Consider the following 27,339-nt stretch of genomic DNA (forward strand, 5'->3'; position numbering starts at 1 on the left):
GGGACAGTGCCATTGAACGGATATGTATCTCACTCATCAAATAATGCGAGCGTGATGCGCAATCTCAAGTTTTGATATTCAGACCTAAAAAGGGACATTACAGCAATTTTTGTAATCACGATACGTACCTGTTTAGCTAAACAAATAATGCAAGCGCGAAGCGCGACCTGACATTTTCGTGTATGACCCCAAACAGAGACATTTGAGGAATACAGTTTAGGAATCCATTAAGAATATATAGGCCTACTGTATATCTAACCATAGCCATCTTATGCAAGTGCCAAGACCAAAAAAGGAAAGAGATAAGGGTGAAGTATGATATTTTATTTTCTGAATATTATGTCAAAATCTATCACAAAATTTGATCTTTTTTGTTTGCTCGCTTTGCTCCATCGCAACTTTTTTTAAAGATAATTTCTTTCCGATACGCCATATCTGACCCCCTCAAAAATTTTGCCTCATTAAAGGGGAAGTTCACCCTGAAGAAAACTTTGTTGTAAAAGTAGTAAAAAATATTGGTGAAGGTTTGAGGAAAATCCGTTAAAGAGTATAAGAAAGTTATTAGATTTCACAATTTTGGATTTGTGACGTCATAAACGAGCAGCTGCCCCATGTGTTATATAATATAAAATGTATGAATTTCAAATTTTGTATGGTTCATGATGACTTAATTTTGTTTTCTTTTCATGATCGGGTGTGAAATGATTTGTCTATTGATATACAAAAGTTACAGTGAAAACCATTTTCAATTTTCTGAGAAAATGGCATTTCATTGATTTTTTACCATTCGCTATGTAGGAATGCTGCTTGCATATGACGTCACAAATCAAATAATTGAAATTCTAATAACTTTTTAATTATTTGATGATTTTTTCTCAAACCTTCGGCAATATTTTTTATCATTTTTTCTGCTATTTTTACAATAAACTTTTTGTCAGGGTGAACTTCCCCTTTAAACCACTGCCCGTTCATACCATGATATGACTGGTAAATTTTTGCCCCCCCCCCTCCACCAACGACGCCTGTTACGCCCCTGCACACAATGACCTAAATAGTTTGCAGGCACAGACCCTGATTGAAACTGATCAACAGGTGTGTCTCCACGCACAGACTAGCAAATACAAAACTTTCTGTTTCACACAAGGCATATACTCGAGTAAGGGTTTGCACAGCAGACTATGTCGTAAAGGGCTTACACGTGATGAGATTTATCTTTACCTGTTTTTTTTTTTGTAGAATCTGATCTAAAGTGGGCATGTTGAAGGTCGCACGCGCCCGATGATGTCGCTAATCACGGACCCTACTAGTATTTCAGGGGAATCCAACCCAAATACAAACGGTTTTGACTTAAAGAAAAAGAAAAATCAGACAAGTTGAAAGGGGAAAGTTGAATAGCGGACAAAGTGCTTCTCTAACTCCTTTACACCATTCTGTTTTATTTATTTTGCCCTTTCTACCACGACATTTTATGATCAACGCTGGATTCCCCTGTCCCTATTCAGGGGGGGGGGGGATATAGTCCCTCCATACTTACAAATGTTGGTGTATATGTAATAAACACACTAACACAAATCACACACTCAAATGGACCCCGCCCCCACATACAAATTATTTGACCCTGGGATTTGACCTATATTCATCGTCAGTTCTGCTCAAATCTCATCGCGTAATATTCGTAATATTAGTGCAACATAATGTTGAATTATTAATTTTTACCATGGATCCTATATTTTATATTTTATATTTTTATAATATTATAATATTATTATATTATATTTTATATTTTTATTACATGATTTTACAAAAAGAAACCTCTGCAGATTATAAGTATGTTTAATTTTAGACATTCCCTAGACAGTCTCTTTTATTCAAACATCCTTTATCGATCGAATCTTGCCATATATACTCGGGTATAACGACCAAGAATTACCCTACTTAAAGGAATGGTCCGGGCTGAAAATATTTATATCTAACTAAATAAAGTGAAATTTTCAGTGCAATATGCTGAATATTTCATCAAAATCGGATAACAAATAACGAAGTTATTGAATTTTGAAGTTTATCAATATTTTGTGAAAACAGTTATATGCACATCGTCATGGGGTGGCCGATGATGTCACATCCCCACTTTCCCTTTTCCTTGTGTTATTACATGAGATCATAAGTGTTTCATTTTTCCATGCATGTGTAAATGATGCATGTCTCTCATTTATGATAAAATAAGTTGCGGCAGTAAATAACTACATGTAATGAATTTAATCGGTTGTCCATCCAATTGTTTTAGTTCATGTTAGAAAATTTTTAATAAACCTGATTTCATATAATAAAATTCAAAAGAAGAAGTGGGGATATGACATCATCAGCTTACCGAATGTTATAAAGACATGCCTAGAACTGTTTCACTGGAATAATGCAAATCTTTAAAATTCAATAACTTCGTTATTGTTATCCGATTTTGATGAAATTTTCAGCATTTTGCTTTGTGAATTTTACTTTATTTTTCAAGATATAAATATCTCCAGTCTGGATCATCCCTTTAACAATTTATTTTGAGAAAAAGTGTCGCCTGCCTGCAAAGAACTCTTACAACATTTAGGTAGGACCCGTTTATACTCACTACGCCCCAATGCTTCCTGTCAATAGAACTAGCTTGTAGCTTGATCGTGCCCCCTTGATTAGATGCCTCCATTATTGTTGTTTCCTTCTTCTGTTGTATCATTTTCTCTCTTTTATTGAAGCCCCACCCCATTTATCCATGGCCATCTGCTAAAAAATTTCGTCCGTTTTATATTTGCGTTCATTTTGAGTGTTATAAGCCTCTCGCTCCTTTGCTGTTGATCTCATTTTAAACGCATTCATTCAATATGTCATATATGCCTAATTTCAGAATTGTTTAGTTTATCTTATGAAAATGTCGATATGAGATTATTGTATTAAGTTTGCTTTGCTATAACACGATGATTTGCATCTGTACGCTCATTAACTTTGTTGACTTTGTTTAAAATTGAAAATAAAACGAATAGGTGAAAACTGGGAGTAATAATTCTTTAGGGTGTTGTCTGAGCTAATGTTTCCTTTATTTTTTTATTCGCTGCGAATAATGATTGTTCAGCCACAGATGCGATGAACGCATGCAGTATGTACTTTACAAAGCAAAAATATACTTGGGTATACTTTGTATTTTTTTTTGCATCTATTTTTTCAATTTACAAGAACTGAAGAAAAATCAACTGTAACTTTTAACCCTTTTTTGCCATTACGCTTTCTACAGGGATCTGTGGAAAATAGCACAGAACAGTAATTGATTTAAAATGTGATAAAGTTATAATAACATTTACAAATTCATGAAATATTATTGAAGTCATGCTGTGATATGATACTATTGGAAGACAATTATGATGAAGAGTTTTCCTAGTAAATTTCAGATATGAGAACAGCCACTATCTAACAGCACAATTTTCTTTCCTGTTCGACGGTGCCACAAAATTCTGGGCCTTTCAGATCCGTAGAAGTATAAAACAACACAAACGTGATACTGCCAAAGGATGCTGCAGAACACCGTCTATCAAAAGCTCTTTTCAATTTCAAACTTATTCTAATAATTTTTTTATATCGGTTTTTATGTACAGTTCACTGCATAGGCCTGCACTTTTTTTTTAATTTCATGAAAGCCTGGGACTGAGATTAAGCGCACTAGTGGCCACGATCGAGAGGGAACGGATACTCCCTGTAGGATCGTAAATCCCATCAGCGAAGTGATTCGCTTGGGCCATTCAGGGCCAAACGGCCATTAAATTCTAGGTGTGGCCTTCGAGAGGATCATAAAAACTAACTTTTCTCTCGAAAATTTTGAGATGAAAATCCGTTAAAAATGGTTCAAAATGAGACACTTTTTCGGGAGAAGTGGCTCTCGTTTTGTTGAGAGTAAAACGAGAGCAATTCCTGCTCGTGTTCATAGTGAGTTGAAGTCAAAGTGTATGAAATCTTGAACAATTAAATTATTGGTTCCAGTGATAGAAATAAATAGATAATATCAGTTGATGTTGCTGTTAAAATAACACCAAAATGGATATGTGGGCAATGAATTGTAATATTTTTCAATAAGAAATGTGTGGCATGATGGGAATATTGTTAAGGTGTTTATTTGCTGATAAAATTACATAGGGCGTTTTTATGTAAAATCATTTCAAGTGCAGTTGTTACTCTGGACATATTGTTAGAAATACTTCTATTGATTTATAATATGAAGGTGTATTTGGGTGCAATGTATACACTGATAGTTTTCGTTGATGCTCACCATTGTTTTTTTTTTGTAGGGTCAAAGGTAATTTTGGTTGAACATTGAATTATTATTTGCGCTGAAACAGCTGAATTTTTGGGGGATTTTAATGAAGTTCTGTTTGAAGGAGTATCTTGACACTATTTACATGTGTTTTATTTATGGTGTGTTGTGTTCAGTTTTGTCTTTGATAGGGTCATAATTGATATTTTGGTTTGGTTTATTTCTTTAAGTAAGACGTATCTCTTAAGTACTTAACCACATCTCTTTATTCAAGTTATAACTCATATTAAAGGGGAAGTTCACCCTGACAAATACTTTATTGTAAAAATAGCAGAAAAAATAATAAAAAATATTGCAGGTTTGAAAAAAATTCATCAAGTAATTAAAAAGTTATCAGAATTTTAATTATTTGATTTCTGATGTCATATGCGAGCAGCATTCCTAGATAGCGAATGGTAAAAAATCAATGAAATGTCATTTTCTCAGATAATTGGTAATGGTTTTTGTTGTACCTTTTGTATATCAATAGACAAATCATTTCACACCCGATGATGAATAGAAAAAAAATTAAGTCATCAGGAACCATAAAAAAATTGAAATTCATGCATTTTATATGACATAACACATGGGGCAGGTGCTTGTTTATGACATCACAAATGCAAAACTTTGATCTCTAATAACTTTCTTACTCTAACAGATTTTCATCAAACCTTCACTAATATTTTTGTCTCACCTGCGAAGCAGAGTGAGACTACAGTGTGTATAAAAAAACATGGGACAGATTTGAAAAGTCTATAAAATTTTTGTTTCAAATTATGATGTCTATATTTTGGTGTTAATAGGTGCTCTAAGCTCTTATCTTTCAAATGCTATTAAAACAAATTTGTTTCGTTCATGCTTGAGCGAACACGGAATGTTTTTGTCAGGGGTTACAAAGGAGGTTTGCGCCAAAATGGCATAAAATTATAAATATGATGATCGGACTTCTTGCTAATTAGCAGACTTCCTTTTATCCTTTTCATTATCTTTGTCATAATTTTCAAATCATAGGGTCAAAATTCATTTTCAGATCTATTCATTTACTTAAATTGGTCTGTTGTTTCTTTTTAACATGCTCTCTGTTAGCTTTGAATATTCCTTTTTCAAGCTAAAACAATTTTCAAACGAAGTATGGGAGAAGGTGGATTTTTTTTTCAAATCCTTTCTTTGTGTGCTACAAGCTTTATTGTCCCCTTTGAACAGTGCCACACAGATGGGCGGGGGCTCGGGATGCGCCCCCCCCCCCCTCAATTAAAAAAAATGAAGACAAAGAAAAAAGTGGACAGGAAATAAAAGGAAAGATAGAAAGTAAAATATGATATGATTTTCTGAATATTATGTCAAAATCTATCACAAAGTTTGATATTATGATAAAAAAGTAGGAATATTTGCATGCTCACTTTGCTCGTTCACAACTTTTTAATACATTTTACCTGATCTGCCATATCTACCTCCTTGAAAATTGATGCAATACACCATTGTCATTGAAAGACATGAATCCCTTCCTGTGTTTCCTGTCAAGCAATTTAACATCAAAGAATCAATGACCCCTTGAAAAATAGATTCATGTCTTTTTATAAGGTACATAACATAATTTTTTCATATAATAAAAGGATTTGAATAATCACAAGTTTTTCCAATTAATAATGCAAATCACTTGCTTGGGTTGCCAAAAAATATTTTTTTCTCAGTTACTTATGAAGGGAAATTCAAAGGTAAGAGAAGTTTAAATGAAAAAAAAACAATGTAATTCAAGTAAATAAATAAATTTGTAAATAAGATTTGACAGCATAATTCGAAAATTGTGGCAAAAATAATGAAAAGGTCCAGAGGAACTCTCCTGATTAGCAAGAAGTCAGATCAACATATTATTTAAATTCTGCAATTCTGGTGCAAGCCTCTTTTTCAACTACCAACAAAAACGTCCTGTGTTTGCTCAAGCATGAACAAAATTTATTTTTTTAAATTGCATTTTAAAGATAAGACCTTAGGACACCTATAGCACCAAAATATAGACATCATAATTTCAAACAAAAATTTTATAGACTTTTCAAATCTGTCCTGTTTTTTTTTTTGATACGCACTGTATAGGCGCCGCTTTTCTGACAGTGGCGGCGTCAACATCAAATCTTAACCTGAGGTTAAGTTTTTGAAATGACGTCATAACTTAGAAAATATATGGACCTAGTTAATAAAACTTGGCCATAAGGTTGATCAAGTATTACTGAACATCCTATTAGAGTTTCATGTCACATGACCAAGGTCAAAGGTCATTTAGGGTCAATGACCTTAGACCATGTTGGAGGGATCAACATTGAAATCTTAACCTGAGGTTAAGTTTTTGAAATGTCATAACTTAGAAAATGTATGGACCTAGTTCATGAAACTTGGACATAAGGTTAATCAAGTATCACTGAAGATCCTGCACGAGTTTCACGTCACATGAGCAAGGTCAAAGGTCATTTAGGGTCAATGAACTTTGGCCGAATTGTGGATATCTGTTGAATTCCCATCATAACTTTGAAAGTTTATGGATCTGATTCATGAAACTTGGACATAATAGTAATCAAGCATCACTGAACATTTTGTGCAAGTTTCAGGTCTCATGATTAAGGTCAAAGGTCATTTAGGGTCAATGAACTTTGGCCGAATTGGGGGTATCTGTTGAATTACCATCATAACTTTGAAAGTTTATTGGTCTACTTCATTAAACTTGGACATTATAGTAATCAAGTATCTCTGAACATCCTGTGCGCATTTCAGGTCACATGATCAAGGTCAAAGGTCAATGAACTTTGGCTGAACTGGGTGTATCTGTTGAATTACCATCATAACTTTGAAAGTTTATGCATCTGATTCATGAAACTTGTACATAAGAGTAATCTAGTATCACTGAACATCCTGTGCGAGTTTCAGGTCACATGATCAAGGTCACAGGTCATGTAAGGTCAATGAACTTTGGCCATGTTGGGGTTTTTTGTTGAATAACCATCATATCTCTGTAAGTTTATTGGTCTAGTTCATAAAAAGTGGACATAAGAGTAACCATGTATCACTGAACATCTTGTGCGAGTTAGAGTAGTATTCAAAGTCAATAGTGCTGTTATATTGAACCGCGTGATGCAGGTGAGATGGCCAGAGGCATTCCACTTGTTTACTATTTTTTCTATTTTTGAAACAAAGTTTTCTTCAGGGTGAACTTCCCCTTTAAACATTCAGTTGCCATTTCTGTTCTTTAGTTGTGTTGAATTCTTTGTATTATCACCTTTTTTGGCATATTTGTAGATTAGAAGTATTTTAATTGATATGCTTGTAATAAAAAGCATTTTTTTTACCTCTGCATGAAAAACAAGTACTGTACACAGTAAAAACTGCTGCCAGTGTCGGGGGGATATATTTGCATTGCATGGCAATGGACATTTCTACTTTTATAAATTTTGCTTATAAATTGTGGTAATTGGCTTAGGTAAAATATTTTTTTGGTTGAGTTTACATTGTATGGTTGGATTAATGGATTATTTGTTATTTATTGTTGTGTTTTTAGTATACAGTTTGGAATGTTGTGTCTTTGTATTTTAACATTGTTTTATAAAGGAATTTATATCTTTTAATTTTGGCAGACTGAAAGTGGCACTACACACCGTATGGTGTACGGTATGAGAGTTTGTGATGTGTGATGTTGAAATTTTGTTATGTTAGTGGGAATCTGTTGTGTCATTGAGTGTAACTTATACTTTGTTTCTTTTTGGTTTTTTATAGCGGAACAGGTATTGGACTTGTGTGGTGGAAGCAGCATCCGAGTTAAATGTGTAAGTATGTAATTTTTGGTAATAAATATGTACAGTATTATATATCAGAAGTGGGTATAGTTCGTCCAAGTTCATAAACATATTAAAGTCATTTACCAAAAGAGCTTGTATTTATGTTGAAACTGTGTCTGCATTTACATGACAGAATACTTCATTTATTGCTATTAACATTTTTTTATGAAAGTTACAAAGTTATCTTTATTATTTAGCATCAAGATATTTAGGAGTGGTGTAGTCATTTGTGTTGGATAGTGAATGTAGAATATGTAGGTTTTAGTGAGTTATTTTAGTTTAAGTTATAGGAGTTTCATATGTCAGTTTGTAATTTTATCTGGTTAAATTGTTGTACACATCTGTATCTCAAATACTGGAATATTAAGTAATTTTTTGAGAAAAATTGTAATGCAAATGATTTATTCATTTCAAATGGGTTTGTTTTATTAAATGTTTTTGTTTGAATTGTATTAAAATTCAATTTTATTCATTTTGTAATAAAAGTGGATGTAAAAATTAGATAAATTAAAGTCTTAGGTATATATTAATTTGGTTAAGTACATGTGATTTTTAAGGTTGAATGTTTGCTGAATATTGTATTGAATTGCTGTATGTTAAATTGTTTTTTGTGTATATATATTTTTGACTTTGTTGATTTAATATTTGATTTGCAGATATCCCATGGAGCTGTTAATTGAAGGTGGGGAATGTCTTGTGCTGGAGAAAGACTATGGTGTTCGGTTCAGTGATTTTCCAGTGGCTATAGTGATTGAACGAGATGGGGACAAGATCGTGTCAGTGGAACTTGTGAATGGTATGGAATAGTGTTGTATTTTATGGTTGTGTATATTGCTTTGGGGTTATTTGTTTATCAGTTTGTTTGTGTCTAGATGTATGTTTGTCTTTTTGTCTAGATAATTGTATGTTTGGTGAGACATGTGCACATTTGTTTGGAAGTTCTTCTTTGTGTGCTAAGTGAAGTATGAGTTGTTGGATTTTATTAAAGTTTAATAGAAAGTTATGTAGGTGAACAAGTTTAACTGAAATGTATTTGTGTAGTCAAGGGACTTACAGTATGGGGTTAACTTGGTTTTGGTTGTTTTTGTTTTTATGTTTCTGCACGAAAGATGCCACAGGCATAATGTTTTCAGGTTGTCTATGCTTGTGCCTGTTTGTGTTGTGTCGAAATGTCCATGTGTTTTTGTCATGTGTGCATAGGAGAGTAAGACTATACATGTAGGCACTGCTTTCCAAATGGTGGTGGTGTCAACATCAAATTCCAACCTAAGGTTAAGTTTTTGAAATGACATGAAAACTTAGAAAGTGTATGGACCTAGTTCATGAAACTTGGACATAAGGTTAATCAAGTATTACTGAACATCCTGCTTGAGTTTCAGGTCACATGACCAAGGTAAAAGGTCATTTAGGGTCAATGAACTTTGGCCGAATTGGGGGTATCTGTTGAATTCCCATCATAACTTTGAAAGTTTAGGGATCTGATTCATGAAACATGGACATAATAGTAATGAAGCATCACTGAACATTTTATTGATATGATGCAGATGGTTGAGAGGTTGAAATGGCTGGTCAAGAGGCTGATGTGGCTGCAGGGACTGCTGGAGTTGCTAATGCAGAGGCTCATGGAGAGACTGCTGGGGTGGCTGCTCCTGCTGATGGAGAGGTTGATGCAGTTGATGAATAGGCTGTGGTGGTTCATAGAGAAGCTGTGGTGGAGAATGGAGGACTTTGGTGTTTATGGTTGTCACATGTTTTGCACTAATGTGTTTTTATTGGTGATGTTATATTTTGTTTTGTTGATGGGTCAATCCATGTCAAATCAACCAATGCTTGTCACCTGACCCTCTTTCATTTTCTTTAAACTGGCATCAAATGTTGCCCCAAGTGTCTGACGGAAAAATCTGAAATATTTTGCCCCAAGGTCTAATCATTGTCAAGATACAACCTCTCATAGCAACCTATGGACACGCAACAAAATTATTTTAAATAAAATTGCCTATTTTTTGATTGACTACTGGAGCAATGCTTGATTGATTAGTCTTCATTTTAAGAAAACTTTGGTCTAAACATGCAGAGTATACTGTAATGTAAAAGGTTAAGTTTTTGAAATGTCATCATAACTTAAAAAATACATGGACCAAGTTCATGAAACTTGGACATAGGTTAATGAATCATCACTGAACATCCTGCGTGAGTTTTATGTCACATGAGCAAGGTCAAAGGTCATTTAGGGTCAATGAACTTTGGCCGAATTCGGGGTATCTGTTGAATTCCCATCATAACTTTGAAAGTTTATGGATCTGATTTATGAAACATGGACATAATAGTAATCAAGTATCACTGAACATTTTGTGCAAGTTTCAGGTCTCATGATTAAGGTCAAAGGTCATTTAGAGTCAATGAACTTTGGCCGATTGGGGGTATCTGTTGAATTACCATCATATCTCTGCAAGTTTATTGGTCTAGTTTATAAAAAGTGGATATAAGAGTAACCATGTATCACTGAATATCTTCTGCGAGGTAGCACTGCTGCCATATTGAACTGCATGAGACAGCCAGAGGCATTCCACTTGTTTGTAATTCTGTTTAGTATCTGAAAGTCTATAAATGTGTATAATATTTGGTTCTCAGCTAATTTAGTTTTGGATTTATGAGCCTCTAAACATGCTTCTGAAATCATTGACACGGATGCTTAATGCCATTTTTCGTGACCTCATGTGCGAAATCCGGTTGACAGGTCCGTGCTATAGTATACTCTGCATGTTTAGACCAAAAGGTTGTTCCAATTTACTTAAAATGAAAACTGATCAATGAAACTTTTCTGTACTAGTCCATCAAAAATAGGCAATTTTATTTAAAATGATTTTATTGTGTGCGCATTTGTTGCTATTGGAGGCCGCATCTTAGCAACCATTTGACCTTGAGGCAAAATCTTTCAGATTTTTCCGTCAGACACTTTGGGAAACATTTGGTGTGAGTTTAAAGAAAATGAAAGAGGGTCGGGTGACAAATTGTCAGAAAATTGGTTGATTTGACGTGCATTGACTCTGATTTGTTATTGTTTCACCCACTTAATGACACCTAACTGCGGAACTGTAAGTCGTTTTTCAACCAAACTAAATAGAATTGGGAGACCTGCATGTCATGCTGGCGTCAGAGGTCACATGATAAGGTCAAAAGTCATTTTGAGGTCAATGTTAAATTTTGCATGCAACATTGTCTTATGACACCTAAGTCCACAACCATAAGTCAATTTTCAACAAAATTTGGATGTAATTTAGGTAGTAAATTTGATTTTGAGATATCTTACGTTTTAAAACTTGTTTCTTTGCCCAAAACACTTGAAAGGAGAATGAAACCATTGGAACAAGATAGCTTGTGTGAAAACAGAAAAATCAAAGAAACAGATCAACAAAAGTTTGAGAAAAATCGGACAATAAATGAGAAAGTTATGAGTATTTAAATATTGCAATCTCTAATGCTATGGAGATCCTCCCATTGGCAATGCGACAAGGATGTGTGATGTTACTGATGAACAACTCTCCCCATTACTTTAGTATATATTTCACTTGAATTGCTTCTTTTATCACATCTATCCATAGATCATGTGTTCTTTCTACATGAGGGCATGTAATACATATTTTTTTAAAATACATCATGGATAGAGTTTGTATCATCATAAGAAAAAGCAAAAAGAGACATTTTGAGGGTATTTTATAGTCCACCAAAAGGAAAGTTGTTCATCAGTGACATCACACATCCTTGTTGCATTGCCAATGGGAGGATCGCCATAGCATTAGTGATTGCAATATTTAAATGCTCATGACTTTCTCACTTATTGTCCGATTTTTCTCAAACTTTCTTTATTCTTATTCTTTGATTTTTCTGTTTCTACACAAGCCTATTTGTTCCAAAGTTTTCATTCCCCTTTAAAGAGTGCATTGTGCCCCACCTGACTCTCCCACATGTCGAGGCCATTGAGACGATATTTCCTTTATACTGAGCTGTGATTTACATAAAAAGGCTTTGACTTGATTTTCATTTTAAAATGGTTCATCATTGTGAAAACTGTAGAGAATCAAGTATTTAATGAAAAATGAAATTTAAACCACTTTAAATGATAAAAACTTTGTAAAAAATGCTGGAGATGTGTGTTATAAATTTTTATTCAGATTGAGTTATGTTGTTACATCCAGCTAGCACAAAAAGGGTAAATATTGTGCTTAGTAAATGTTAAAATTTTAATTTAGGTGGCAAAATTGTTACAAAATGTTTTAATGTATCTGTTTTATTTTAATTGATTAAAAGTGCAAGGGAAATGTATGAGAAATGTTACTAAATTTATTTATATATTTTATTAATCGCATGATACTTGCCTTTATAATCATGAGAGTTTTATTATTATTTAGTTATTAATATATATTGTAAATCAACCATTGGAATTGGGACAGGAGGCTTCATGCCACAATAATTAAGTTAACTTTTTTTTGTCTCTGCTGTTTGAATGGTTGATATTTCTTATTTTGTATTGTTTATACTGAAACTTATTTTTGTATATTTGTTGAATAAATAATAATAATAAAGTTTCGCAGGGTAAGTTTGATTTTGCCCTTTCTCTTTGACACAGCAAGAAAATGAGCATTTTGGTGCAAACAGACTTCTGTGAGCTTTACAAAAATGGACAGTGCTCACTCAAGTGTAACATTTTCTCAAAACTGTTATTTTCATCAGATAGATGAGATTTATACCCAAAATTTAAGTGAAAAAATTACCCACATGTTGTATATATTTTAATTCTAAGACCTTTTTCAAGGTGTTAACTTTTTTATATGCTCTGTGTAATAATGAAGTTATTGAAATAGTGGAAGGTTATTTTTTATAGCGTTGCATCAAATTGTATTTTTATACACCTGCCTACAGGATGTGTTATGGTATCACGCTTTGTGCTCTTTCATCCATCTGTCCATTTGTTAGTTTTTGTCTCATCTGTATAGCGGAGTGAGACATAGGTATCATTATTTCTGGTGTCGGGATCATCATCAACAATTGTGTTGTACACCCAATAACTTTCTATAGCTTTGAGATGGGATCACCAAATTCGTACTAGAGGTCCATCTTGTAAAAGCACAGGTCAAGTTCGAATATGAGTCGAATTTGAATAAGGTCAAAGGGCAATGAACTTTTCATAACTTGCACTGTGCTGTGTTGTACAATTTATAACTTTGTATATGTTTGAAGTAGGATCACTTAATTTATACCAGAGGTCCATATCCTCAAGGCACAGCCAAGTTGGAATATGAGTCAAATTTGAACAAGGTCAAAGTTGAAAGATCAGTGAACTTTCTATGGCTAGCACTGTGCTGTATTGTACACATAATAATTTCTTATATCTTCGAGGTTGGATCACCAAATTTACCATCTCCTGAATGCACATGTGAAGTTTGAATATGAGTTGAATTTGAATAAGGTGAAAGGTCAATAAACTTTCCATGACTGGCACTACCTTAACTTAGGTTCATTATAATTTGGTGTGAATGACACTAGGGCGGATCTCAGAAATTATATTGAATATTAAATTGATTTTGAGGTGCAGAGGTCAAAAATCAAGGTGACAGTGACATGTTTTTCTTTTAGCATTGTAACTGTGGAATCGTTGCAAGACTCTTATGAGAATGGTTATTTCATCTAAGTCATGCAATTCACATTGAAGTTTCGATATGATTTTGTTGTATGCTCTCGGAAATTACGGTTTTTCTGATTGTTTTGAATAGTGTGCGAGACACAAAATTGATTTTGGCTTGTTTTGTCTTGATTTTGGTGTAATTAATGATAATTGACTGTTTAATGTCAGATGATTATTGTTTGACTTTTTTGTGAAATCGATGAATAATTAAAATCATACATTTGTATAATATGAGTGTTTATAAAATATGATTTTCGAGTTATTTGAAGTACATATCACACAAATAGACTGTTTCACTGATATATTCAAATTATGGATTTTCCTTTCCTTGGGACTTGGGAAGAAGTTATTTAATTTACATGTGCCTGACAGTGATAATACAATACTTGGAATCCACTCTGATTATTTGAGTTGTTGCTGTGTCGGGCAAACGTTGGGCAAGCTTTTCGGTTGTCAGGATCAACCTTTGTTAAAACTGCATGCATAAAGTTTGAGTATATCTGTAAATCAGTCTATAAACGAGAATTATTTGAGGTCTGATGGGAACATTTTTAATTGTGTGTTTTGTGTGGTGTTCTATGGTTGATAACTAGTCAGTAAGTTTGAATTTATATCAAAATGGAATTAAATCATGATGCCAGGTTTTTAGAGCTTACATTCACTTCCATTTTTATTATAACTTTTGTAAAATCTGAAAGTCATTTCCATAATTATATCACATTCTATAGTTATTTAATTTGGTTCTTTAAAGGTGTTTGATATATGAACATGTACATAATATTTAAAGGGAATGAAGCCTTTGGAACAAGTAGGCTTCTGTTGAAAGAAAAAAATCAAAGAAGAACAAAGAAAGAAAGCACTGTGCTGTATTGTACACATAATAACTTTTTATATCTTCGAGGTTGGATCACCAAATTTACCATCTCCTGAATGCACATGTCAAGTTTGAATATGAGTTGAATTTGAATAAGGTGAAAGGTCAATAAACTTTCCATGACTGGCACTACCTTAACTTAGGTTCATTATAATTTGGTGTGAATGTCACTAGGGCGGATCTCAGAAATTATATTGATTATCAAATTGATTTTGAGGTGCAGAGGTCAAAAATCAAAGTGACAGTGACATGTTTTTCTTTTAGCATTGTAACTCTGGAATTGTTGCAAGACTTATGAGAATGGTTATTTCATCTAAGTCAATTCACATTGAAGTTTCGATATGATTTTGTTGTATGCTCTCGGAAATACGGTTTTTCTGATTGTTTTGAATAGTGTGCGAGACACAAAATTGATTTTGGCTTGTTTTGTCTTCATTTTGGTGTAATTAATGATAATTGACTGTTTAATGTCAGATGATTATTGTTTGACTTTTTTGTGAAATCGATGAATAATTAAAATCATATATTTGTATAATATGAGTGTTTATAAAATATGATTTGTAAGAGTTATTTGAAGTACATATCACACAAATAGACTTTTTCACTGATATATTCATGGATGTTCCTTTCCTTGGGACTTGGGAAGAAGTTATTTAATTTACATGTGCCTGACAGTGATAATACAATACTTGGAATCCACTCTGATTATTTGAGTTGTTGCTGTGTTGGGCAAAGGTTGGACAAGCTTTTCGGTTGTCAGGATCAACCTTTGTTAAAACTGCATGCATAAAGTTTGAGTATATGTGTAAATCAGTCTATAAACGAGAATTATTTGAGGTCTGATGGGAACATTTTTAATTGTGTGTTTTGTGTGGTGTTCTATGGTTGATTTCAGGTTTTTAGAGCTTACATTCACTTCCATTTTTATTATAACATTTGTAAAATCTCAAAGTCATTTCCATAATTATATCACATTCTATAGTTATTTAATTTGGTTAAGGTGTTTGATATATGAACATGTACATGATATTTAAAGGGAATGAAGCCTTTGGAATAAGTAGGCTTCTGTTGAAACAGAAAAATCAAAGAAGAACAAAGGAAGTTTGAGAAAAATGGGACAAATAATGAGAAAGTTATGAGCATTTGAATATTGGAATAATTAATGCTATCGAGATCCTCGTATTAGCAATGCAACAAGGATGTGTCATGTCACATGTGAACAACTTCATCTTTGATGGACTAGGTAAATATATGGATGGAGAGGTTGCCGTTTGATTTTAACTGAGATATTTTTTAGGTCATTTTCACCTTCAAAATTACCGTTTTGTAGAATGTCAGTGCATAATAATGACATGCTTTATGTGTTTTGGTGTTTGTGTGCATGTGTGTGTGTTTGTGTAACGCATATATGAGGAAAAAAGTAGAGTCAGATATGTATAGCATACTGAAATTTGGGGGGAAATAGAGGAAGAATGTAGAGATAGAGTGGCCGAGATAAAGACAAAGAAAACTGGAATGTGAAATGATGATTTGAGAAAGAGTAATAAAGAATACGCGTAAAATGTGTTAACTTGACATGCGTCCTTTTCTCACAAAAATGCGGCGTGATACCTTTGAAAAAAGTATGTTAAATAATACCTGAAAGGAATACGGTCAGCTCAAATTTTGGATGCATATTTTTTTCCTTTGTAGTTGGTGTGTTGAAAAGTACGATATCCTGGGAATTGAGAGGATTCTTCAGTTAGCTTAGAGATCTGAGGTGAGTGGTGTTGAGTCGTAAATTTTTAATGTTTATTTCAAAAAGTTTTTACATTTATTTGTAATAGTTTCAAATATAGATTTGGATAAGTGTGTTCGTATATCGCTTTTGAAAGTCGTTGAAGTTGTTTTGCTCGAAATGCTGTGAAATATTGGTCGTATTTCTACACGGGCATGAGGCATGACGGCCACGGCATGCAGGCACGTACCCGGTACTACGTAGGCCTAGGCCCTAGCCTAGATCAGGCAGTACGGTATGGCAAGGGCATCTGCATGATTAACCCAGGGAACTCCGGTAAGCGATGAATTCCGATTACCGGAGCTAGAAATGAATATTCATTATGAATAACGTATTCTGTTGAATCACGGGGGTGTTGCATAGCACTCATGGCACTTTAGCAGTGTCATAGCGCATGTAATTTGATAGCATTGTAGAGACATACAAACTATGTGGTGCCAAAGTCAAAAGAGAACTCGTTTGGAGAACGGTGTAGAGAACTTATGTTGGTTACCCTTGAGCTGGCAATCCTGTATTTTAGGGGTCTAACTTATTTTAGATTGCTAACTTCACACAACGAACAATTGTCCATAGACTGTGTACAACGGATAGATTGTCTCTGCACAGCGATTCGAAGACCGCTGATTGGTCAATCGCGCAGACACGTCATGATCACGTGGTCCGAAAAATAATTGCTTCACACTGCATGCGGAAGTATCGATAGTGATAACGATATCCGGTCACGATGTGCACGCAGTAAATGGTCTTGGTTCGTGATCAGATCGCTCCGGTATCAATACAAAATTATCGAAACTCTGCAATTTGATGCATATTCACGCAACACTCCGAAACCCGGAAGCCAATTGACTTTGTGCACGTTGCGATAGACTTTACAAATTTCAATGAATACGATGACATATAGACACTAATTTGTAAGATTTTGACGGAAAAGCAAAAAGTAATCGAAATTCTCTTACCTGTGCGGTATCGGTGAGAAAATAGATCCTCCGAGAAAACCTTTCATAATTCATATAAAATACGCGAAAGAGAAATTCTAGGTTGATTTTGGTACGAGGTGATTAGAGAATTGCACACTTGTTTTGGTGGAATTCTGTGTGGGGTAATAAAAGGCTTGCACTGCACATGCTTACTATATTTTCATTCATAAATTGGTTCTCGGCAGTGGCTGGATGATGTCATGTCATAAGCAAAAATGCACATGACCGGTACGTTCACGCTCCGCTATCCGTTGTACACAATTTGTTGCTGTGCTTCAGGCAACAGCTCCAGGACTGTTGTTAACGGTAGTTCAGTAGTGAGTACGTACATGCTGGGGGGGGGGGGTATTCAATGAAGATATAATGGCATGCAGCACGCGTTGGTCTAGAGGGTTTTATTATTTGGGGCATAATAGAGGGTATATCTGAGCACTTATGGGTGAAGGATGAAGAGTATAGGCCAAATGGTATATCAAACCAATGGTTATCAGTGTTACTTGTCATGGCGGGGGAGGGGGGTTATACATGTAGAATGAAGAAATAATAAACGGCCTGCGATACCTGGCACGAATGTACGCTCTACTGAAGTACTGTTAACAGCGGTCGTGGAGGTGTTGCCTGAACTGAAGTTAGCAACCTAAAATAATTTAGACCCCTAAAATACAGGATTGCCCTTGAGCTGAGGGTCAAGTTTGAGAGATAGGCCTAAATAGCAGCTAGACTTAGCTGGCTTGCTAGACCTACTTAGTAGGCTACTGAGCCAGAACTAGTTTTAGCCTTAGGTATCAGAGCCTGAGCTGAGGTAGCTCACTAGAGTACTGTCTAGGTAGCTACCTTTGCTCAGGTTTTTGTGTCTGTGTGTGTGTGTTCTGTGATGACTCATACTAATTGTGTATGCAGAAACATGTAATGTACACACAAGTCCCGGTTATGTGTACTACTGTAATGTAATTTATGCATGTTGAAGTATGAGTTGTCACGAAGAAAGCGAGACACAAAAACTAAAGCTGAAGTGCAACAAGCTGTGGCGTAATTTGCTGCTGAACAGGCATGCAATGTTAACCAAAATAGATAGGGAAGGAGAGAAGATGACTGAGGATTAAAGTGAAACGATTTAGAGAACAATGAAATGAGCCTGAATGAGTTGAATTTTTATTGTGATTCCGCTCATATCAGCATGTTGTAGAGGAAAGATTAGCTGAATCTCTTGATATACAATGTATGAAGGGAGTGTGAGGAGGAGTTCCGGTGCTTTCAAAAATTTCTTTTATTGATTTTACTGAGGTGCTTAATTATTATGCAAATATTTAATTCATATTTTATGTTTTACTTTTCTTAAGACAGTTTACATCAGTTGAGTTTAAATCGAAGACTTCTTCAAAGCCAAGTTTCAGTTTTTGTCAATTGCAGCCTCATTTGTGTGTAAGTATATTTTAATATAAGTTGATCTAGGCCTACTTGGTGATTAAAAATGTTTCTAAATGTTTTTTTAGCAGTTCATTAAAGTAGTATAATTTGATGCACATGATTTGTCTGTGGTCGTCTTCTCTCCTTTCCTTTTATTGTCTCACCCACCAGAGATGAAGGCGAGACTTAGGGATCCAAATGTCGTCCGTCATCTGTCAGGTGTCCAACCGTCGTCTGTCATAAAACTTAATGACACATAACTCCATAACCGTAAGTCCCTTTTCAACCAAACTTTGATAGTAGATGGACTTGGGGGACCTGCATGTTATGCTGCACTGAGAGGTCACATGGTAAGGTGAAAGGTCATTTTCAGGTCAACGTTAAAGTTTACATGCAAGACACTCTTATGACACCTAACTTCGCAACCGTATGTCGCTTTTCAACAAAACTTGGATGGTGGATGGACTTGGGGGACTTGCATGTCAGGCTGCAGTCAGAGGTCACATGGTAAGGTCAAAGGTCATTTTCAGGTCAAAGTTAAAGTTTACATACTTGTAAGACATCCTTGTGACACCTTCGCAACTGGTAGTCACTTTTCAACCAAACTTGGATGGTAGATGGACTTAGGGGACTTGCATGTCAGGGTGCAGTCAGAGGTCACATGGTAAGGTCAAAGGTCATTTTCAGGTTAACGTTAAAGTTTACATACTTGTAAGACACCCTTGTGACACCTAACTTCGCAACTGTAAGTCTCTTTTCAATCAAACATGGATAGTAGATGGACTTGGGGGATCTGCAAGTTATGCGGCAGTCAGAGGTCACACGATAAGGTCAAAGGTCATTTTTATGTCAACGTTAAAGTTTACTTGCAAGACTCCATTATGACACCTAACTTCGCAACCGTATGTCACTTTTCAATGAAACTTGGATGGTGGATGGACTTGGGGGACTTGCATGTCAGGCTGGAGTCAGAGGTCACATGGTAAGGTCAAAGGTCATTTTGAGGTTAATGTTAAAGTTTACATACTTGTAAGACACCCTTGTGATACCTAACTTCGCAACTGGTAGTCACTTTTCAACCAAACTTGGATGGTAGATGGACTTAGGAGACCTGCATGTTATGGTGTAGTTGAGGGTCACATGGTAAGGTCAAAGTTCATTTTCAGGTCAACATTAAAGTTTATGTGCAAGGCTCTTATGACAAGTGTTATCATCACAGTCATTTCACCATGAAGTTTCGATACAATTCTGTTGTGTGCCCTCGCAAATCACGATATTTCTGGTTATTTTCACATGTGGGTGAGACACAAAATCGCTCTTGCCTTGTTCTTGTTGGAAACACTTGCCTGTTCGGCAGCAAATTACACCAGAACTTCTTTAACTTCAGTTTTATTTTTCATGTCTGGCTTGCTTCATGACAACTCGTACTGCAGCACACACAATCTACTTCCAGGATTCGTGTGTATATAGTGCTTACACGAGTCATTGCCGCGAACTGAAGAAAGTGAGACACAAAAAGTAAAGCTAAAGTTGAAGAAGTTCTGGCGTAATTTGGTGCTAAACTTGGCGTACTTTTCAAACAAGAATAAAAAGGGAAGGAGAGAAGACGACTGAGAATGAAATCAAAGCAATTTAGAGAAACGATTGAGCCTGAATGAGTCCAATTTGATTGCAATTCTGCATAGGCTGGAATCTCATAGTGTAGCTATATACAGTACGTACTGATGTAACGTCCAGTTCTTCTAAGGGTGGCTTGTGGCTGTATCGGGCCCGCTTTCAATTGGATATGACCACACGCGTGTGGCTGGCTGGTAAAGACACATGCGTGTGGCTGCATGTAATCACTGCCTACATTATATTGTGGCTCATGAATATATGAAAGTTACATAGTAAATTTTTTCAACTCTGTATAATACATTGACAAGTGCACTGAAAAGTCAAAAGCAATTGGGTAGGACTGACAGTTTTATGGCCTTATTTAGTTTGGAAGCTGATGAGTTGAATAAGGGATGATGATTGATGACAATTTGAGGAAATGTTATCACAAACCTAATGATATTTGGTATTTCTTTACATTGTCATTAGACATGTTGTATCGCAATATTGTTAATTTATTTAAGTTTTGATGTTAAATATTGTGATGTTATCACAATATTGTGCAGCTGTAGTGAAAGTTGATTCATTAATGATTGTATTCTTGTTAAATAAATCTTTCTTGTTTTGTATTTTTGCAGGTTCTGTCAATGCTCAAGACTTTTGAAAGAACAGTGTATGTTTTCTTTCTCTATGGTTTTGTTGGGTGCATCTAGCACAATTTGTGCAATTTGTGATAAAACACAAGTGAAACTAACAATTCTTCTGTCCTTGTAGTACTGTTTTGTGACTTTCTTGTGTTTGTAATTTTCTATTCTTTGTGTTTTCTAGTACATGGCAGTCTAGTGTTAAGGACACTCAGGAATCATTCTGTGTAGAAGTTTATGTGGAAATCACTAACCTTGCCTGGTTCTGGCATGAAAGAAATACTGATAGGGCTGTAAATAATGAAAGAAGTACTGGCAAGGCTGTCAATACTGAAGTGAAATGAAATACTGAATGAAATAGTGTACTGTCAAGACTGCATTGAATACCGGTAAAATAAGGAAGCAACTTTATCTCTAGTGATATATAAATTACATGCTTTAAGTGACATAAATTCAAAGACCAAAAAGAAAAAAGTGAGAAAGAAAGAAGTAGAGTAGTTGGATAGAAGATATTTGATTATAGAGTCTTTTAACTTAAAATAAAAAGAATAGAGTTTGAAAAATTACAAAAGAGTAAGTAAAATTGAAGTGAAGAGGATGAGTAACCTAGAGTAGTTTAAAAGAGCATATTTGATTACAGAGAGGTTTTTTTAAATAGGTGTAACCTTTTAATTACAAACAGTGAGGAAGATTGATGTAAAAGAGTAAGGTTTCGAAGTTTCAGAGCTTCAAAAAAGGGGGGGGGGGTTGGCTCTTAACTCTATATAGCCCTTGGGGGCCTAAAGGCCCCCCCCCCTCAACATTTTTCGTGATAATTTCTAAATGCAAAAAAATAATATGCTGAAATTTCATGACTTTTTTCTTTCACATCTCACGCACATTTTAAGATCCTGTTTGCGAAAATCAGGGGTACACTTGTGAAGATATAGCACATATTCATGACCAATGTCACCGAAAATGGCAATTTCCATCGACTTTTGTGTGTACAATGTATGGGTTTTACAAGAAGTGTTGTCAGATGACTGTTTTTTTTTTCTGTTTTTCCTCACATAACTTTCTTTTGGGCTATCACCAACTATTCTAGATTTTAAAAAAAATAAAAAATAGAGATTTGAAAACAAAGAAATACATAATAAATTAAAAACAAAGAAATACATAAGAAATTTGAAACATGGAAGGAAACAAGAATATTATCCATCTAATAAATTACTTTGAACCATTGAACTTTCTGGCTGCTAATGAATATTCATTTATCTCTAATTTGCATAAGTATCTTCACTTTTTGATGATATAATGTTAAAATTTAAAGTAAATATCACCTTTCTTCAGTACACTATTATAAAAGAAAAATTTATGCCCAGATATAGTAATATGTGAAATTCAGAATTTCGAGGAAAATTATCAAATGCGCATTATGAATTACTATTATAATCTAATAATTATACAATTACAATACAGTTGAGTGAGCTGTCTTTTAGATTACATGACTGGCTACTAACATGCTTGATTCCATTGCATTTTCTCCAAAATGGGGGGAAAACTACAAAAAAAATGAAAATTCCTTGAAAAAATTTGCATAATTAATTAGATAAATAAAAAATAATAAATATGACAAATTTGACAACCCATTCTTGTAAAATACATAATGAGACACCCCCACACTGAATTTGGTTGCAATTGGTCGCAAAACAGCCGAGATCTGAGGTCCCCCCCCCCCCCTTGGCTGTACAATTTCAAAATAGTGCAGGCTCTATAGGGTTAAATTATACATTATGAAGTTAGGTGAGGAAAATTTTTGTTAAAAAATCTGTGATAAATAACAAAAAGATTGAGGAAAATTAAAGTAAGAGGAAATATTGTAAATACAAGTGAGGTTAAGTGGTTGGAAAGAAAATATTTGATTAGAATGTTTTTAGAATAATTCAATAAAAAAAACGGAACTTAGTAAATTTTGTATTTGTGAGGAAAATTAAAGCCAGAGAAAAGATTGAGAAATACAAGTGGGTTTGAGAACTTTGATAGAGGATATTTCATAACAAATTCTTTTATTTAATAAAGTAAGGTTGATTGATTTCAAAAGCGTGAGAAAAGTTGAAGTAACAGAGTAAAGTTGAGAAGTTACAGAGTTTAGAGAAAAGGAAGTGACTTTGATAAGTTACACACATTTAAAAAAAAATGAGGAAAATTGAAGAGAATAAGGTTCAGAAATACAAGTGGGTTGAGAAGTTGCAGAGAGGGTATTTTATCCTTTACAGAGTTTTTGAGATAAACAAAGAAATTTGAAGTATTAAAGAGATCAAGGTACAAAAAATACAAGTTGGCTTGAGTGGTTGGAAAGAAAATATTTAATCACAGATTTTCCCTTTAAACAAAAGTAGATAAATTGAAGTATAAGGGTTAGGAAGAACAAGGGTTAGGAAAAACAAGTAGGCTTAACCCTAAAAAGACTGGGGGGGGGGCTGATTCAGCCCCCCCTTGACATTTTTCGCGATAAATCCGCCGCACAAAATTTTTTGACCGCGTCACTCATTGACTTTTTACTTTCAAGTCTCGCGCAACTTTTGAGACCAAAATTGTGACCCCGGTACGCAATTCGGAAATTATTTAACATTTCGTAAGTACATGCACACCCAAAATTACTCAAAAACGTGAATTTGTGTACAAATCCAATGCAAATAGTGTTTTTAACCACAATAGAATACATAAGAAAATAAATGTGATGTTGAATTTTTTGTCTCACCTGCGAAGCAAAGTGAGACTATAGGCGCCGCTTTTCCGACGGCGACGGCGACGGCGGCGGCGGCGGCGTCAACATCAAATCTTAACCTGAGGTTAAGTTTTTGAAATGACATCATAACTTAGAAAGTATATGGACCTAGTTAATAAAACTTGGCCATAAGGTTAATCAAGTATTACTGAACATCCTATTAGAGTTTCATGTCACATGACCAAGGTCAAAGGTCATTTAGGGTCAATGAACTTAGACCATGTTGGAGGAATCAACATCGAAATCTTAACCTGAGGTTAAGTTTTTGAAATGTCATCATAACTTAGAAAATATATGGACCTAGTTCATGAAACTTGGACATAAGGTTAATCAAGTATCAATAAACATCCTGCATGAGTTTCACGTCACATGACCAAGGTCAAAGGTCATTTAGGGTCAATGAACTTTGGACGAATTGGGGATATCTGTTGAATTCCCATCATAACTTTGAAAGTTTATGGATCTGATTCATGAAACTTGGACATAATAGTAATCAAGCATCACTGAACATTTTGTGCAAGTTTCAGGTCACATGATCAAGGTCAAAGGTCATTTAGGGTCAATGAACTTTGGCCGAATCGATGGTATCTGTTGAATTACCATCATAACTTTGAAAGTTTATTGGTCTAGTTCGTTAAACTTGGACATTAGAGTAACCAAGTATCACTGAACATCCTGTGCGTGTTTCAGGTCACATGTCCAAGGTCAAAGGTCAATGCACTTTAGCCAAATTGGGTGTATCTGTTGAATTACCATCATAACTTTGAAAGTTTATGGATCTGATTCATGAAACTTGTACATAAGAGTAATCAAGTATCACTGAACATCCTGTTCCAGTTTCAGGTCACATGATCAAGGTCAAAGGTCATGTAAGGTCAATGAACTTTGGCCATGTTAGGGGTTTTTTGTTGAATAACCATCATATCTCTGTAAGTTTATTGGTCTAGTTCATAAAAAGAGGACATAAGAGTAACCATGTATCACTGAACATCTTGTGTGAGTTAGAGTTGTACGCAAAGTCAGCACTGCTGCTATATTGAACCGCGTGATGCAGGTGAGACGGCCAGAGGCATTCCACTTGTTTAAAAATAAATGTGATCAGATGCCTATCTAGAGTAAGTGAAACAAAAATTAGCATTTCAGGGGCATTATTTTATTAGTAACAGCAAACTTATGATTTTACGCATAAATTAGCATAATTAATGAAACATGAGATTTTTGCAGAATTTGATGTTATAGTTTTGTAGATAATGCCATGGGTAACGCGTCTGCCAATTTTGGTCGCGATCGCGTGATCAACAGCCAAGATCATAAGGGGGGGCTGAATCAGCCCCCCCCCTAGTCTTTTTAGGCGTCGAAATAGCCCAGTCTATTTAGGGTTAAGTAGTTTCATTGACAGTATGAAACATGTTAATATAGCTAATATCTAAAGTAATAAACTCAAGTTTGTTGATAGAGAAAATAGTTTTAAAAATTTGGATAAGATATTCAGTGTCTGTATTAAGTGACTTTCATTACAAGGAAAATAACATTATAATAAACCTTTAAGTGAGAAAAGGGGATAAACAATTTTATATTCAGACTGACAGAGTCCACTTATAAGTCTGCTTCATTGACAAAATAGAGATTTTCAAAAGGGAACTGAAAGTTTTTGATAAAGTACCTGTATTGCAATTTGAAGAGAGATATTGCAGTACAAATACAAGGAGTATACTCACATATCTTATGGACGTTATGCATTGTGTAATTTACTGATTTTTTTAGCGTAGTGTCAATGTTTCAGTAGCAGTAGTCCCCCCTCCCTCTTCCCCTTACAGGGGTTTTATGGTAATTTGTTTTATAATAACTTATGATTTTGGTTTGGTTGTTTTTCAGATTTTCTGAGGGCTCAACTAGGAGAAGCAAGGACTTGTATTGAATGTATGTAGTCTTGTTGCAGTGATTGTGAGTTTTGTATCTGCAACAGTCAGACGTATCCACTAACCACTGAATGTTAGCTGGTGTGTCCGGAGACTGTTCAGACCCGAGCAAACTAACACTAATCGTTTGTCTTGTCATTGTTTAAAGTTTTATGTATCTGACAGTCAGACGTATCCACTAACCACTCATAGCGTTAGCTGGTGTGTCTGGAAGACTGTTCAGACCCTGAACGTACTAACCTTCAGTTTCCATTCGAAACTGAACTGAATTCAAATTGAGAAATACCATAACTGAATTCTAAAAGCAAGATCACTATCAAAGAGAACCACCAAAACCAAGAGAGTACCATCAAAGAGAATCAGAATCAAGAAACAATAAAAAAGAATAATCTAAAAAAGGAGACAATCGAGTGTAAAAAAGTGAGACCTTGGATTTGCATACGAAACCTTGAACTGAATTGAAATTGAGAAATACCATAACTGAATTCTAAAAGCAAGAGCACTATCAAAGAGAACCACCAAAACGAAGAGAGTACCATCAAAGAGAATCAGAATCAAGAAACAAATAAAAAAAGAAGAATCTAAAAAAGGAGACAATTAAGTGTGAAAAAGTGAGACCTTGGATTTGCATACAAAACCTTGAACTGAATTGATATTGAGAAATACCATAACTGAATTCTAAAAGCAAGAGCACTATCAAAGAGAACCACCAAAACCAAGAGAGTACCATCAAAGAGAATCATAATCAACAAACAATAAAAAAGAAGAATAATCTAGAAAGGGAGACAAGTGTGAAAAGGGGATAAATAATTTTGCATCAAGAGTGACAGAGTCCACTTAAGAGTCTCGTTCATTAGAAAACAGAATTGAAAAATTGTTGGGGAACTAACAGTTTTTAATAAAGTATTGCACTTTGAAGAGATATATTGCAGAATAAATACAAAGATTCGTATTTGAAATCTCTGTATTATCTTCTTGTACATCCAAAACAAATCGAGGCATTTGTTTGAATATAACTATAGTTAGACTAAACTTTTAATATTGTGCATTTTATGCCTATTGAGATAAAGAGATTGAAAATGGCTTCCACTCAATTCAGCTCTATTGTTCATGAGATTCTAGGCATGCTTTCCAGTTACACATCGATGATAAACACAGATGTTGATGAATGTTATCATTGCATGGATAAGATCAATAAAAGTGACAACTATGTAACATGCGAGTCTTGTACAAACCATTTCCATGTGACATGTGAGGGAAACTTGAATAATGATAAACTTACTGACCAGAGATTGATTTGGATTTGCTCATGCTGTGGTCATAGCAACATTGGTGATCGAATATTTGACAAAGTAGGTATTCCATCTCATTACAACAGATATGAACCTCTCATGTCAGGAGATGATAATGATGACAATGATGATGAGAACATGGAAGTCTTTAAACAGACAAGACAAGTAAGGAGAGCAAAAAAGAGGTATGTTAAAGTAAAAAAGAGCACAGTGTTTGCAGAGCAATGCAACAGATGTGAAAATGGTGTAACAGACAATCTG

The 27,339-nt window shown here is 34.7% G+C and overlaps 1 long non-coding RNA gene across 2 annotated transcripts; it reads left to right on the forward strand.

Annotated features, from left to right (window-relative positions):
- Nucleotides 1–16,331: 16,331 nt before the first annotated feature.
- LOC121413200 lies at nt 16,332–22,115 on the forward strand. 2 transcript variants are annotated; one of them, XR_005969694.1, is made up of 4 exons: nt 16,332–16,458; nt 18,794–18,875; nt 19,032–19,130; nt 21,095–22,115. It is a non-coding gene; the product is annotated as an uncharacterized LOC121413200 (long non-coding RNA). The 2 variants fall into 2 exon arrangements; XR_005969693.1 differs by lacking the exon at nt 19,032–19,130 and having other exon boundaries at nt 16,338–16,458.
- Nucleotides 22,116–27,339: the final 5,224 nt, after the last annotated feature.

This window comes from Lytechinus variegatus, chromosome 4 (assembly GCF_018143015.1).
Source record: "Lytechinus variegatus isolate NC3 chromosome 4, Lvar_3.0, whole genome shotgun sequence".
Taxonomy (NCBI): domain Eukaryota; kingdom Metazoa; phylum Echinodermata; class Echinoidea; order Temnopleuroida; family Toxopneustidae; genus Lytechinus; species Lytechinus variegatus.